The sequence below is a fragment of the Rhinopithecus bieti genome, unplaced genomic scaffold (genome assembly GCF_001698545.2).
Source record: "Rhinopithecus bieti isolate Rb0 unplaced genomic scaffold, ASM169854v2 scaffold_11565, whole genome shotgun sequence".
NCBI lineage: Eukaryota > Metazoa > Chordata > Mammalia > Primates > Cercopithecidae > Rhinopithecus > Rhinopithecus bieti.
Window position 1 is genome coordinate 926047 of NW_016807049.1, and position 16014 is coordinate 942060.

Genomic DNA, 16014 nt, shown 5'->3' on the forward strand with positions numbered 1-16014 from the left:
CCAAGTTTAATTTTAATATATCTTTTATTTTAATTTAGGTTTTTTTGGGGGGGTTCAGAGGCAGAGAACTACTGTATTTCTGACTAAATGACAAAAATCATTGACTGTCAGTGACTATATGAACATGATGTGAACAATATAAGCAAAGAAACTAGGGCAAAGTTTTTTTCTTTAGAAAAACATGCTCATACACTCATATTCTATATATTCTGAATTATCCTCATAGAAACAACACAACATACAATATCTCAAAACGTTATTACAACACGGCTCATTAGTTTGCAGGCTGGAAACGCGGCATGTTAAATCATTTCCTCTCAACCATAGTAAGTAGACACAGATACGACACAGTTTGCAAGTCTTAGCTCTGCTCTGCAAACTTACTGCTATCATAGGTCTTCTGCATGGGTATTTTTAGTGCCTAGTTCCTAGTTCAGTGCTTAAAAATCCTGCCGATCCCTGGGTTGGAACAAAGCTTTCGGAAGCAATTAACTGCTTTTGCCATCCCAGGTGCCAAACACACACACAATGTCCTTTTATTTGTGGAAATACACACAGATCTGTTCTGCATGTGCTCAGAGCTCAACACAAATATCACCCCTTTCCCACAGGCAGCAGGAAGGATGTGGTTTGAAGGACACAGTGGCTCCATCTGAATGTTCAGTTGTTCAAAAGATCTCTTGTTGCTACACTGAGTCGCGGCTCTACTACTTATGCTTAAGAAGATATAACCAGGCTGTGCCCGAAATCCCACTTTTATCTATTTAAAACAGGCATTCAAGTAGATCATGCAATTCTTCTTTGCCCCTTACCTTCAGTGGACACATGCTGAAAGTGTGTTCATAATCAAAAGACGTTCCCCTGAGCTGATGACCCAGTAATTCCTTACGTATACAGGTCAGTTGCAACAATACTGTACTAAAATCGCCAGATGAAATGGTCAGAATTACCCGGTGGCTTGATAAAATCAGCTTACTTTGAGTCTAATCCAAGGATAAATATACAGAAAGCTCCAAGCAGTGGAAGCTGTAAATACTGTAGAACTGCCCCCTGAAACTGTAATACTGCCAGGAAAACAAATATTTGCTGGATTATAGGGCGCTATCTTGGTTTTACCTGAATGCAAATGAGGGCTAAATAACTACAAGCTACTGTTTAAAGTGGAAAAGTATAACACAAGTGCAGGGGACTAATTCTGCCGACACCACTAACACCAGTCTCCAAAAACCCTAATGATACACTCAGAATAAGCAAACCAGTAGATCTGATTACCAATTTCACACATCCTGCATTCCTGGAGCTCACCCATTTCATCATTTCCAGACACTCAGACTCTAACTAGGAACGCCTATCTCATAGCCCTGTATTTTGCTAAATTTTTCCTCTAGTCTTGAGTCCCCTTTAATCTGTAGGGTGTTATTCTACACAGGACCTCTCTCTTATTTTTTGGAGCCTAGCATCTTGCATCTTCCTGGAGCCCCAACTAAACTCGTAACTTCTAAGCTTCTAAGAAATATGTAAGTTTTTCAACTCTGTACAGTAAGTCTTTTTGTGACGTTAAACTTACCTTAGAAAAAGATGTATTGTTAGTTACCAATTGCTTCTTCGGCCTTGCGTATAACACCTGTTCCTCTTTCTGACTCCCCTGCAAAGTTACCAGCTCATGAGAATCTGTAATTTAAGCAAAAAGCTTTGGCAACCGGGTAGTTAAATTGCTACTAGTGGTTACTTCTGAATGACTTCAAGTTGATTCTTTCCTTGTGTTTTCTCCAACCACTTCTCATTTCTACTAATCAGTGTCACTATGTGTGATCTATGACACTCCTTAGAACTATGCAAGCAGACTTCAAGAAAAAGAAGAATGGAAATTTGATGAAAATGTTTTATTGGTAACACTCAGATAGAAATACCACCTCGAGAAAGTGTACACAACTCCATGTACCAGGTGGAATATTACTCCTGACCCAGAGTATTATATAAACATCTGCATTTTCTTCTGCAATTAGAAACAAATAGCTCTTGATGAAATGTCTGTGCCCTGGTCCTTCAGAAGTCTGTATCTGACTCTAAGATGCCAGGAAAATTTCATCTTGTGTCATGTTTCATGCTGAGGGGTTTGTATAGCACTAGTGTAAACCTTGGTCTCTAAGACACATTCCACGGTGAATTTATTTCAAATTCCAAACTGAGTTTATTCCATTTCACTCACTTAAAATTCCAGTTGTGATTGGAAAATATACACTTCATTTACCTTCTGTGCAGTGTTCAATGAACTGCTTGTCATGTTTCACCCTAGTAGGTTGCATTTCAATCCTGAGTGTGTCTGTACATCAGTTGATTAAAGCTTTGCTATTATTTGTAAGGGATTTTATAACATGCACTGTCATCTTTCTTGGCATTTTTTGAAACAGTAACATGAGGATTCTGGCAAAATAATATGGTAGTTGCTACTCTTTGCTTATACCTATACCATTTACTTGTCAGTAAACAAAATCGTGTTTTCAATGAAGTAGACAAATAGAAAACTCAACTTCCCTATCCTGTTGTATCTTGTGCCACTCTCTATAAACTGACATGGCATAAAATGACATAGCTTGATAAACTGCTGGAATAAAACACAGATTACTGCCATTTAGCTAGAGCAGGACATGTCACTTTAAGGATATGGCCTCAATGAATGTCAGTTCTAGAGGAGGAAGGATAGAACTGAAATGAGGGATCTGGTTCTTTGTTGTGTATGGCTGAATTTCCTGGACATTGTTTAAGGCAGAAATGACAGGTAGCATAAAAGAGTAAACCATACCTTAAGAAAGCAAATTATGTAAGCATGCCCCTCGGATTCCAAATTTTTGCCACACTAAGACTTTACCACATGGGTTATTGCTCAGATCTGAAGAAACATTAACTCCAATCCCTAACGAACTGATAACAACCAATAATCACGTTAGTTGTTATTTAGTAACGTAACAATGATAAAAATCTGGTGTGTGTGTGTGTCTTTTCTTGAGTTCTATATTAGTATTTTATAATGCTGAGAGAGTTGTCTATTAAGAAACATATTTCAACTTTATTCCAAAGAAATGGTCCCCACTCCTCTCTGTGATACTGTTAATGTCCAGCATGGCTCTTGTTATCAAGAGGATCTATTCTATGCTTTCCTGATACCAGCATAATTAAGTCCACAAAACTGGTTGCTTTCAAGGCCAATAGCTATTCAAGGCTACTTCCTCTGCAAGTGTACAGTTTTAATACACCCATAAGCCTTATTCGGGATCTCAATCTTTTGCAGTTGAGACATGAATCCAAGAAGACTGTTTGAGAAGCTCACAACTCAATTCAGATCTTACATTTGAACTTTTTCTTTTTTGGAAAATGTACTCATGGTAACTTTATTCATGCAAAAAAGAAAAAAACTGGAAGTGATTGAGAACATTCGTTTTACTGGCATTGAGGACATTTCAATTATCGTCTCTTAATATGTCATCTCATAACTATCTTCTGGAACAAGTATTCTTCAAATATGCCATATGGATGATTAAAATCAAAACAGACTATTAATAACAAATCTAAACCAAGCCAAACAACCAAATACAAATACAAATAAACCAAATGAACCCTCCTGTACATTCTCATTTTTTCAGAGAGCTACATCCCTGCTCCACTTGAGCTATGTTTGGGCTCCTCCCTTCATCTAGCAACGTTTTTTAAAGTTTAGGTTCTTCTTTCCTTTCCCTTCTTCTCCCTTCCCCTCTTCCTCTTCTTTTTCTAATCCTCACTATTTTAGGACCCACTGGTTAGCTTTCTTTATTACCAAATTAAAAATAGAATTTATTCACTCTCTTGCAAAAAAAAACAAAAAACAAAAAACAAAAAACAAAAAACAAACAAACAAAAAAACGACTCTTTTGAGAGTCACACTGTTTAGCTGTAAACATCATTTCTCCCTGTGAAGGGCTGGGGTCCCAGTGAAGCCTTCTACATTTAACAAAGGCTTTGGTACACGGCTTAAAGTCTTAATATCCAACCCAAGATCCTGGATGACGTCAATACCCTTTTCAGTTATCATCCAGCACCAGCTTTACGGTTCCCTATTATTCACTATGATAGTCTTTTGGAGCCTCCACTCTGCTTCAGCCAGTCACAATCATGGACACCCCAAACTTGGCCACCTCTATACTTCTTCTCTCTCTGAAGTTATTCTCTAAACGGCACCATCCAACTTTTCAACTCTACCAACTTCGTATTTCCACTCCATCTGTTCTACAACCTCATTCAGATCTCAAATCTCTTAAAAGTATCACTTTCTTTACTTCTAAAAGCTCCCCTTGGCTCTCCTTTCTTCTCTCTTTTACCTAGACATCATAGCCTATCATTTCAAACATCCTCCTGTCAGTACCCACTTCTCGCTTGAATTCTTGTCATCCCTCCACATTTTCCTCCAAAATTTCAACCCAAGATCAATGCAATTATTTTATGTCTGTTTTCATATACCGGGTTGCTACCTTCTGGATAACTTCATGTGAGTCTGCAGAATGGTACGGGTACAAAGCCCTGGTCTTCAACATCACTAGAACTTCAACACTGGCCACATTTCCTTCCACATCTCTTTTTCTTTCAAGCTTTAACTGTTTCTTCCAATCCAACATTATGTACCAACTGCCACTTCCTCACTCTTAGCAAAGCCCTCCTGTCCTAATTTACAGGTAAAATAGCCCATGAAGTGAGAATCCATTCAATTTCCTTTCCTCCCAATGAGCTGATTCCAGTGTAACTCTTTGCCACCCAACTCATTAGAAAAGATATCTTTTCTCTTATCCAAAACTAATCTTCCCACCTTTACTCTGGATCCTACCTTCTTCCCTTTTTATCTGTTTTATTAGTAATCCCACTTCTCACACAAACCATCAACCTCTCCCATCCCATTGGTTTCTATGCGGTGGTGCACTGAAGCTGATAGCTAATTCTGGGTATCTTCTCAAATCTGCATTCTGCCTTGATAGTTTTACCCCAGCCATGGTGAGGGTATTTACGTCATGGTCATCTGTAATAGCTACAAATTAGAGCTTTTATTTCTCCTCTGGAGGCCTGGTTTATCAGAACACCACTGCATACAAGCCTTCTCAAAACAAAACAAACCAAATGATTGACAAAAATTCCTGTACATAGCCTATTTCCTCCCTAGTTATAGTGCCCTCTGTCCTTTTATGTTCTAACTACTTAAAATACGTAGTGTGGACTCAATCATTTGCTCTTAACCAATCTAAATATGCCTTTAATTCTTAACAGTTCTTCACTGAAGCTGATATTTCCAAGGTAATCAGTAACCTCATAGTTGATAAACTTAATGGGTACTTTTCAGTTTTTACTCACTTAATCTGTGGTATTTGATACTGTTAGCCACTCCCGTCTTATAATTTACTCTTTCCCTGGCTTTAGGACATCATCATTCCCTAAATTCCCCCTTACTTCTTCTTTTCAGGGTTCTTTTCATTTGTCCACCTTTTAACAAGTTCTTCCACAGTACTCTTTCTCAGCTTAAACTATTGGCAAAATCTTCATTCCATGCAATGCCATGTCTCTCTCACATCTCTCTCACATGCTGTAGTTATTCACTGTACAACTACCCACTTAGGTTGTTCAAGAGATCAGGCATCTCAAACCCCAAACTCACCAAATTTTGCCTCCTTCCTTGTCACCTCCCCTACTCTGGTTCTCCTGCCCCTCAGTCTATTCTTCACAACTGAGTTGAGCTAATATTTTCTAGGCACAATTCTGATTGTATCAACACTGGATTAAAACACTTGAATTTCTTCCCTATCTCTTGAGCTACCTCTGCAGCCTCATTTTCCACGAGGCGTTCTCTTCTTGCTGTGTTACGTGTTTGTGCAATTTCTGTCCTTTCTATCTCCTCCCCGTTCTGTGCCTGTGCACCCTTCTACTGCAGGGCCTTGGCACAATCTGTCTTCTGTCTCTGCTCATCCCGCCTCACCCAAGTAACTTTGATTTATCTTTCAGGTCTCAGCTTAATGGGACCTTCCACAAAAAACTTTCCCTGAGCATTCTTGACAAGCTCAAATCCCACTATCAGAGGCTCTCAGAGCACCCTACGCTGCCACCTTTCCTTTGAAGCATTATGGGTTAGGTGCAGCATCAGAAGAGCAGCTTTTTGTTTGTAAAATTACTAACACCTGTTTCTCTCTTTAGATGATGCACTCCATGAGGGCCACGGTTGTCCGTTCTTGTTCACCACTGCACACTCAGGAGCTCATGGCCTGCTGTCTGTGCTAGTGCTGTCAGTATTTACTGAATTAATGAATGAAGATCCTGGAAATTTCCAGAAGTTCTTCAGATGCAAAAACTAATAGAAGGCTGGGTTTCCCACAGGCAAGCAAAAGCCAGTTTTAAGTCAGTGAACTAAGGCCTTGAGAGACATCTCCTAATTTTGTAAGCATATTGGTTAGGCATACACAGACAAGTTACCCAAATGATATGAAAGAAATCTGCCATATTAACATCATGTCTGGTTTAAAGAATAGGGCTTAAAACCTTAAAGAGCTACATACATTTCTCTGGGTTTATGTTTTGTCCCTCCTCCATAAAACAATTTAATGGAACATCATTTTTTAATACTTAAATAAGGTGATCACACAATTTATCATCCAGACTAAGGCATGTTTGTTAGTGAAAGACAGTAATCATAACTGTGTCATGGCAACAGAGGTAAATTGCAGAGGTCTCCAGCAAACTGGGACAAGTGGTCACCCCAGCTGTGGCTGACATAACAGAATGAAATAGGAAAATGCAAAATTCTCTGTCCATGGAGATCTGTGATGGGAGGTAAAGAATAACTAAGCCCAACATAGAGGGAGGCTTCTCATCAATGTGATGTTGGTGTTGGCGCAAATTGTGGAATAAGCAATGCATCTTCAATAACTCAGTATACAGAATAAAATTACAGTTGCATTAATCATTCTACATTTTATTTGGAGGTTGTTCTGTTTATTATTTTATTTTATGCCCCACAACACACCTATTTTAATTCCTCAAAAAGCCTGTGTTGAGCAATGGGCCAGGGACAATTGTGATGGAAAGGAAGAACAAGATATCAACCATCCCTAGAGAATCGACAGTATAATTACAGGGCAAATAGTATCATCCATAATTATAGATGAAGAAATGGACACCCAGAACTCAGAAATGACTTGGTTAAGGGTATGCAGATAATAAACAGTATAACTGGAACTGTAATTCAGGCCTCTAACTTCCAATTTGGAATTCACTTGATTTGGCTCAGCTGCCTCCCAGAAATGGAGTGAACACACTTAATGTACTTTATGCTCTTGTCTTCTACTGCACAGAAAGGCCCATGAAGTACATTTACACAGTCTTTGCAGAAGCAGATTGTGCCGGGCACAGCGGGTGGTGTTGGTGCTGCCCGTGTGGACTTCCTTTTTAGGCACTGGCATCTGGCCCTGTGTCAAGGATTTGAAGGGGATTTAAAAGGCCAAACACATCTCTGATTAACTTGTCGCTGTATCATACCTATGTTTAAATCCTGGGTAAATTAAAAGGCCAAAAATATGTCTTTTTACTTTATGATCAAATTCCACTGCAGAGGAGTAATGAAATAGTCCAGATATGGTCAGGGGATAACCCTGGGGATAACAGGCCATCTCTACTCAATAAAATGTGGGTATTTGTCCATGATGAAACACTGGACCTTCTCATTAAAGAGAAACACTCATGTATTAGTGCTTTAGTGTTTACAAAATCCAGTCTCTACCAAATAGATTTATCACTGTTCTCAGATTTCTAAGGGAAATAGCTTTTGAGATTGCAATGCAAGTATTCGAGGAAATGTGGCATTATGCTTATATTCTTCTAAATGCTACTCACAGACACTTGTTAAAATGTAAAGTATTTTCAGTAGTCAGAAATACCCCAGCTTACAGAGAGTTCTGTTTTTTCATTCATTCCAACTACATAGTTCTGTTAGTATAAGATCCTGACAATAAAACTGAAAGGTGAATTTTGTCATTTTCAGCTTTCAGTAGAAATTTCACTTATTTTCCAGAAATACTTCCTAAGTAAGAGATTACTTTCAAATAATCTTTTTTCTTCTTCTGACCTAAAGAGAATTCTGTAAAGGACAAAAGCAAAATTAAAATAGCTCACAAACCAGCTAAGTCATTCAAATCACAACCAAGGATAACTAAAATAGAAGACTCCTAAAGTTACCTGAAATTGATCAGGGACCAAGATAACTGGAACAATTACAGTGAATAAAATTATTTTTTAAACATCTACAAAATTATTGATCCTATGCTCATGACAAAGATAGATATAATGTATAATTGAGATAAAAAAACTTCTCTTTTTGAGTAGTCTGAGAGTTTATCTTAAAGCGAGAGTTTTCTTTGTTGGGAATATTTCTGAATGGGCTTACTGGAGGCAAAGGCTGAGATCAAAAGGCATCTAAGTCTGGGGGGATCTGCTCTGGGGATCCCTGGTGAGGATCTAGCTATAGCTACAGGGGAATGGGGCTGGATGTGGAGCCTGAGACCAGCTTGGGCAATAGAGTGAGACTTCATCTCTACAATATGGTGGTGCATGCCTGTAGTCCCAGCTACTCAGGAGGCTGAAGCAGGAGGATCCCTTGAGCCCAGGAGTTTGAGGCTGCAGTAAGCTATGATCACACCCTTGTTCTTTAGTCTGGGCAACAGAGTGAGACCCTGTCACTAGAAAAAAAAAGAGAGAGAGAGGGAAATGGAGATGAGAAGATAAAGACAGAGGGAGTGTGAAAGTGGACTAAAGAGTTGGTGGAAGGAGACCTATTGTTTTGTGATCCTCTCCTCAGAACCCCTCAAGCCCTCTGGAACTTGATGAATTTATTAATATTTATCAATAATAATAATTTATTATTTCTTACTATTTAATATTAATATCATGTATTATTAATAATTAATGATTTATTAAATCTTTGGGCTGATGTATGGAATGGGGGGTCTGGTGGCCAAGCTTTATTGAACCACATGGAAAGAAGAGTGCAGACACTGGGGACTGAATAGGAGTAAANTTTGAGGCTGCAGTAAGCTATGATCACACCCTTGTTCTTTAGTCTGGGCAACAGAGTGAGACCCTGTCACTAGAAAAAAAAAGAGAGAGAGAGGGAAATGGAGATGAGAAGATAAAGACAGAGGGAGTGTGAAAGTGGACTAAAGAGTTGGTGGAAGGAGACCTATTGTTTTGTGATCCTCTCCTCAGAACCCCTCAAGCCCTCTGGAACTTGATGAATTTATTAATATTTATCAATAATAATAATTTATTATTTCTTACTATTTAATATTAATATCATGTATTATTAATAATTAATGATTTATTAAATCTTTGGGCTGATGTATGGAATGGGGGGTCTGGTGGCCAAGCTTTATTGAACCACATGGAAAGAAGAGTGCAGACACTGGGGACTGAATAGGAGTAAACTCTTGAGTAATATTCAAGACTTTTGGGGAGCACCCTGGACTCAAAGGATGCAAAGTTGGATGGGGGTCAGTAAAGTTTACCCAGTCTCAGAGGAGGAAGAAAATTCCAATTTGTTATTGGGGTTACAGACACGATCCATGCATGACCTCAAAACCTTATGGTGTAGTGGTAGAAACAGAAGGAATGAGAAAATGAAGGAATCTCATCTGTGCCACTGCAGCTGCATCTGTACAATGTCAAGGGCCCAGAAGGAGGTCTCACTTATGCTACCTGGAAACTCAGGGCGGTATCGTGGGGAGGTGGCATTTTTGCTGGGTCTTGCAGAATGAGTGAGAGTGGTCAAATAGTTTTGAAAACTCAGAACAGTATTATTTCAGTTTCCTAAAATGAAGCCAAACAAAGCTGGAAAGAAGGAGATGGGGTTTCTTGGTGGGAGGTATAGCATGAATGAAGTTAGGAACACAGCAGGATTTTTGGGGTGTGGTAAGAGGTACCAGGGTACATGGTTGAGGAGTGGTCAACCTTCACTCCAAAGCCAAATGTATTAAGGCCTTAAAGGCTATAATTATTTTCTTTATTCTTAGAAAGAATCAACTTGTCAAGAATTGAGATATAAGAAAAAAATATTAATTTACTTTATCTAAACTTGGCATTCAATACAGTTACTAAATTCTCTGTCTGGTACCTGGTTAAATGACTAAATAATACTCAGTAAACTATTCTGATTTAAGTGCTTAACTGAAGCTTGTATCCAAAGTGAACCACAGGTCCCCTCCTCATCTCTTCATACCCTCCTGCTCATATGTCACGTACCCAAACCATAACATATCTATCTCCACAGTGTTAACAATCTTAATCATTTACAATGCTATTTCTCATCATTTAGGTTGTCGGGTGTTCTTGCATTATCAGCCTGCCTATAGATACGGAATTAATAAGATTATACAAAATATCTGCCCAACTTAGATCACAGAATTTTGCAATTTCATGATCAACTGCAAGACTGATCTTCCATAATATGGATGTAGTTATATACATACATACACATATACATGGGTATAGTTCCATATATAGAGAGTATCTATATGCATATAGCTATATATATATTTCAATAATATGGATATAGTTATACATATAACACATAGATGCAGATAATGGAACGACTGTTATTTGTCTTTAATTGGGCTATTTGTTTGATTCACAATGGTTTGTTTCTGGAATTCCATGACAAGTCCAACAACATTAACTAGCTTTCAAGGTCTATGTTGGCAACATGAAATTGCCATTAGAAGCATCACAATCAGTGTCCTTCCTCATCTGGCAGAGGTGGAGGAGGACTGCAGAGTTACCTTTAGTAATATCTCATGATACAATGGCGCTTCCTGTCAAATAGCAATTAATATCATTTTAACTTAAATAATGTGGATATTGTTTTAAATTTTGATATTAATGTTTTAAAACACTTGAGCTTTAAAGAAAAGATAAAACAAAGTAGCTTTGTCAATAATGAAGAATTTAGATTTGTCACTGGTGAACCTCTTTAATTTGCAATTTAGCTACTTAAGTAGAACATCCCAACTTAAAATAAATGTCTAGAAATTGCCTCATAGGTTAAAGAACTCTCAAAACCTGTCCCTGACAATGGTATTTCCAAAAGAGGTTAAAGGGATTTATAACCCCTTTTAGCAGCTTAGTGTCTATACAAAGGAATTCATTCATTCTTTTTTTTTTTTTTTCCTCAACACGTATGGAAGCCCTGCCACATAGGCAGCTCTGTCCTAGCTGGAGAAATGAGTAGATAAAGTCACCAATTCAAAGGAATTTTATTCTACTGGAGGGTACAAAATGACAGCTAAATTTATAAGGTAACATTGGCTGCTTTACAGAAATAAATAAAGCAGGCTCTGTGGGTAAAATGAGTGATTGTCCAGAGTGTGACTATTTTAGATATGGTGGTCAGTAAAATCCGCCTCAAGGTGGAGACATTAGAACCAAGACCCCTGCTCACCAGGAGGCAGTCTGAAAAAGTTTTAGACAAAATAACCCAGAGAACAAAGACCTGGGGTGGCAAACAAGCTTCAAGTGCTCAAGAAACTGCAAGAAATGTCGACGTGACTGGTCTGGGTTTCAGTCTGAAAACTTTGAGTGCTAAATACGGAATGTAGTTGCAGAAAAACAGAAAGCAAGAAAAAGCATTGTATGTTTAAACATAAGCAAATAAATAGATAGAAACAGATAGAAAACAGTATGTTTTAGGGAGTATAATTTTGGGGTAACATATCTTTTATTATTTTTCCTAACTGGGGAGGGAGTGAAAGACCATATTGCTAGCAAAATGAAAGCTTTTACCCTCTACACGTGTCAAGCAATTCGGCAGCGGATAATTACATTTATCGGAGTTAGAAAGTAAAGTGAGAAAGTTAAGGAGAATTAATTAGTTTATTTGGAATCATGGTGACAGAGAGTGAGAAGATAAAGAGATAAATGTGAAACTTCTGTTTCACCCACTAAGGAGTCAGCAGATAGTACCACGGAACCTACAGACTCCAAACACGGAAAAAAAAAAAAAATTAAACCAGGAAACAAAGAGCCAGGAATAGAACAGTAATGCTAGCAAAAACGGGCCCTTTCTGGATGAGGCTTATATTTTTAGGTGGTTAAGCCCACAAATAAACACCCAAAATTATAGGATGAATGCTGGTGAATGGTGCTGTGGAGAAAAATAAAGGAGGTGTGGGGTTTAGAGAGTCCCAGGGGAGGAGATGCTGAGATGTTCTTTTATGTAGGATAGTTAGGAAATCCTCTCCAATAAGAGAGGCTGGGAAGCCACTGGAGGGTGTTGAGTAGAGACTGAATTTTAGAATATGACTCCAGCTACTGTGCAAAAAAGATAGGTTGAAGGGATCAGTGCTAAAGCAAGGAGGGCAACTGGAAGTCTCCTGCAATCATCTGAGTAAGAGCTAATCTGAGCTTGGGCCAGCATAAACGGTGAGAATTTGTGAAATTCTAGATACAGCTGATGAGTGCTGATGAATGAATCCAACTGGGAGCATGGAAGAAGAGCCAGATTCAAGGATGGCCCCAAGGTTTTGTCCTGAACCACCACAAGCTTGTTGCTGTCATTTAGCAAGAGGCGGGGGAAGATCACATATACATGGTTTAGTCTAAAAAATAAAGTGTTATTACACACCCTCAATTATCCTTCAGGCCACATCTCCTCCCATGTTGCAGAATTAGCACATTCGCTTACTGCCATTGCCTGCCTATGAGGAGTTCAATGGTACTTTTTTCTTCATGAAATATTCCACAGTAGTTATTTACCAAGTTAGAGACAGATTGAAGAAAGAGTTAAAAGAGTATTCATAAATGAATTTAATCTGAATCGTAGTCTGAAAGATAGTTTCAAGGCCAAGGCCCAATACTCTTCTATATTAAATTATCTCAAGGTATGTTTATTTTCAATCCATGCTTAAGTTTAGCTACAGAGTCAGGGATAAAGTAGGATAAGTGAAGGTATTTAATTATTGTTTTTTTTTTTCCAGATCCTCAACAGAATAATTGCTGACAAACTCTCTTGCCCTGAAAATGTCTACTGGAATTATGGAGTACAAAATAACTACAAAAGCAATGAAAAAAAAGAAGGATTTCTTATTTACATCCTTCAAAACCATTGCTTTCTTGCTATTTTATGTCTCTGCAGGCCCAATACCGTGCATCTGTGTGAGAAGTTTAGAATTGTTCCTTATGTTTCCTTCTAACACTGGTATATTCACTTGAAAGTGTAGATTTTATTCACTTCCAAAACAGTTAGCTCATAATTCGGAACACTGAGGTTTGCAAAATGACTGAAGGAAACTTTACTCAAACAATAGTTGCCAGTTCTGCTGAGAATTATCACAGGCCCACAACAGTCGTGTGTTTTTCCATGCAGATATTCTGATTTTTTTTTATTATACAGCTAATTTTTTTTAGACTCACGAGTAAAATAGCAAGTCAGTCTGTGCATAAGCATATGTTTAAATCTACTGGGAGAAATGTCTGGAATCTTTCTGGTTATTAAAATTAAAAATCAGAATAATGAAAGGCATATGCAACTTACTGTATTCGTTATATAACTTACTTCATCTAGTCCTCCAAATAGCTAGATGACATATTTATCCCCACCTTACGTAAATGTTAACCAAAGTTTGTAAGGTTAGTTCATTTGTCCACAGTTACCCAGAAAATTGTTTGTGGAGCTCAGCGCAAGGCTGACTGCCAGACTCCAAAGTCTATGTTCCTTCCACTACCATACGTTGCGCCTTTGCTTTTCCTATAAAAGTTGAAAAAATATCATTCTGCTTTTCCTACTTTTCCAAAAACTATTTATGATGATAAATCCAGTTTTTTTTGTATGTAGCCCTTTAGCATTTCAATGCATGTAGCATAAGGCATGTGCATTCGTGCATGCCATGCATGCCTCTGTGTGTGTGTACATGCACACGTGTGTGGGGGTGCATGCCTTTGTGTGTGTTCATGCACATGTGTGTGGGTGCATGCCTCTGTGTGTGTGTGTGTCTACATGCACACATGTGTGGGGGTGCATGTCTGTGCATGTCTGTGTGTGTATGTACATACACACGTGTGTGGGGAGTGAGATGGGGCAGTGCTGAGAGGGAGCAAATTTTTTTCTAGGTGTTAAGTTTCAAGAAGTTGGTGAAATGGAGACAGCCAATCCAACCCAGGAGACAGTGTTTGAAAACAGGGCTTCAGCTCCTTGTATGATGTGGATTGGGGAACTGGTCTGTTCTCCCAGCCATGGGATGACCCTGCTGTGTTCACGAACCTTTCCATCTCTTGGATTTTAAAGGAAAGTATCCTTTCTGTCAGTAAAATTTTCCTTCTGTCCCATAAATAAATCATTTACAAATAATCTTCTAAATATTTAGAATATAACATAATTATAAATTATAATAATGCATGTTTATTATATTTTATTGCATATTCACTATATATAATATATATTATTGTTTGTATTTATTATAATTTACTTGTATATCATGAATTATTTATAATTCACATATAATTATAACATATAAATATAACATAAAATAATTTAGTAATTTATTAAAAAACAAATTAAAATAATCTAAATAAATGATAACCATTCTCCTTGACATCCAAGCTCCTCATCAGACTTATGATATTTAATTCTTCTCTTTTATTTTCAATCTTATCTACCTTTATCATTTGTTTTACAACTTTGCATCTCAGTTGTATATAAAAGCTTACTTAATATTCCAAGGTAATTTTATCATCTTGTACACATTGGCCATGGAGCTCCATTGCCTAGAATAATGTCTCTATTCTTTATGTTGAACATCAAGGCTATTTGATAAATATATATACACACACACACACACACACATATGTGTGGGTGTGTATATTTATATATATATAGTGAATCTATTTGCCAGCCTAAAAGTCATTTTCTCTTCTTTATATCCTCATACGGGTTAATTTTCCCTTTCCTATAAAGATAGGGTCTTTATAGAGGTAATCACCTTAAAATGAGGCCATTAGAGTGGCCCTAATCCAATATCACTAGTGTTCTTATAAGAAGGGGACATTGGGGCCGTGCGCAATGGCTCACACCTGTAATCCCAGCACTTTGGGAGGCCGAGGCAGGCGAGGTCAGGAGACAGAGACATCCTGGCTAACACGGTGAAATCCCGTCTCTACTAAAAATACAAAAAATTAACCAGGCGTGATGGCGGGTGCCTGTAGTCCCAGCTACTTGGGAGGCTGAGGCTGGAGAATGAACCTGGGAGGCAGAGCTTGCAGTGAGCCAAGATCGCACCACTACACTCCAGCCGGGGTGACAGGGTGAGACTACATCTTAAAAAAATAAAAATAAATAGGCCGGACGCGGTGGCTCAAGCCTGTAATCCCAGCACTTTGGGAGGCCGAGACGGGCGGATCACGAGGTCAGGAGATCAAGACCATCCTGGCTAACACGGTGAAACCCGTATCTACTAAAAAATACAAAAACTAGCCGGGCGAGGTGGCGGGCGCCTGTAGTCCCAGCTACTCGGGAGGCTGAGGCAGGAGAATGGCGTAAACCCGGGAGGCGGAGCTTGCAGTGAGCTGAGATCCGGCCACTGCACTCCAGCCTGGGCGACAGAGCCAGACTCCGTCTCAAAAAAAAATAAAAATAAAAATNTCATGAGGGCAGAGTCCTCTTGAATGGGATTAGCACCCTTATGAAAAGACCCCAGGAAAAAAACTTAAAAAAATAAAAATAAATAGGCCGGACGCGGTGGCTCAAGCCTGTAATCCCAGCACTTGGGGAGGCCGAGACGGGCGGATCACGAGGTCAGTAGATCGAGACTATCCTGGCTGACACGGTGAAACCCCATCTCTACTAAAAATACAAAAAACTAGCCGGGCGAGGTGGCAGGTGCCTGTAGTCCCAGCTACTCGGGAGGCTGAGGCAAGAGAATGGCATAAACGCGGGAGGCGGAGCTTGCAGTGAGCTGAGATCCGGCCACC

The 16014-nt window shown here is 38.7% G+C and overlaps 1 protein-coding gene and 1 long non-coding RNA gene across 6 annotated transcripts in view; one reads left to right on the forward strand and one right to left on the reverse strand.

Annotated features, from left to right (window-relative positions):
* Nucleotides 1-16014, reverse strand: part of CHRM3 (cholinergic receptor muscarinic 3) — a 544049-nt gene that overhangs the window by 196992 nt on the left and 331043 nt on the right. The window contains exon 1 of one of the 5 annotated variants that reach the window (XM_017879771.1): nucleotides 1568-1631. The exons of the other annotated variants lie outside the window; for them this stretch is intronic. The gene's annotated coding sequence lies outside the window, so the exon portion shown is untranslated. Of the gene's footprint in view, nucleotides 1-1567; nucleotides 1632-16014 lie in introns of those variants that run through there. 5 annotated transcript variants of the gene reach the window in all.
* On the forward strand, nucleotides 1349-13655 carry LOC108534415 (uncharacterized). Its single transcript, XR_001886967.1, has 3 exons — nucleotides 1349-1517; nucleotides 6205-6292; nucleotides 13026-13655. It is a non-coding gene; the product is annotated as an uncharacterized LOC108534415 (long non-coding RNA).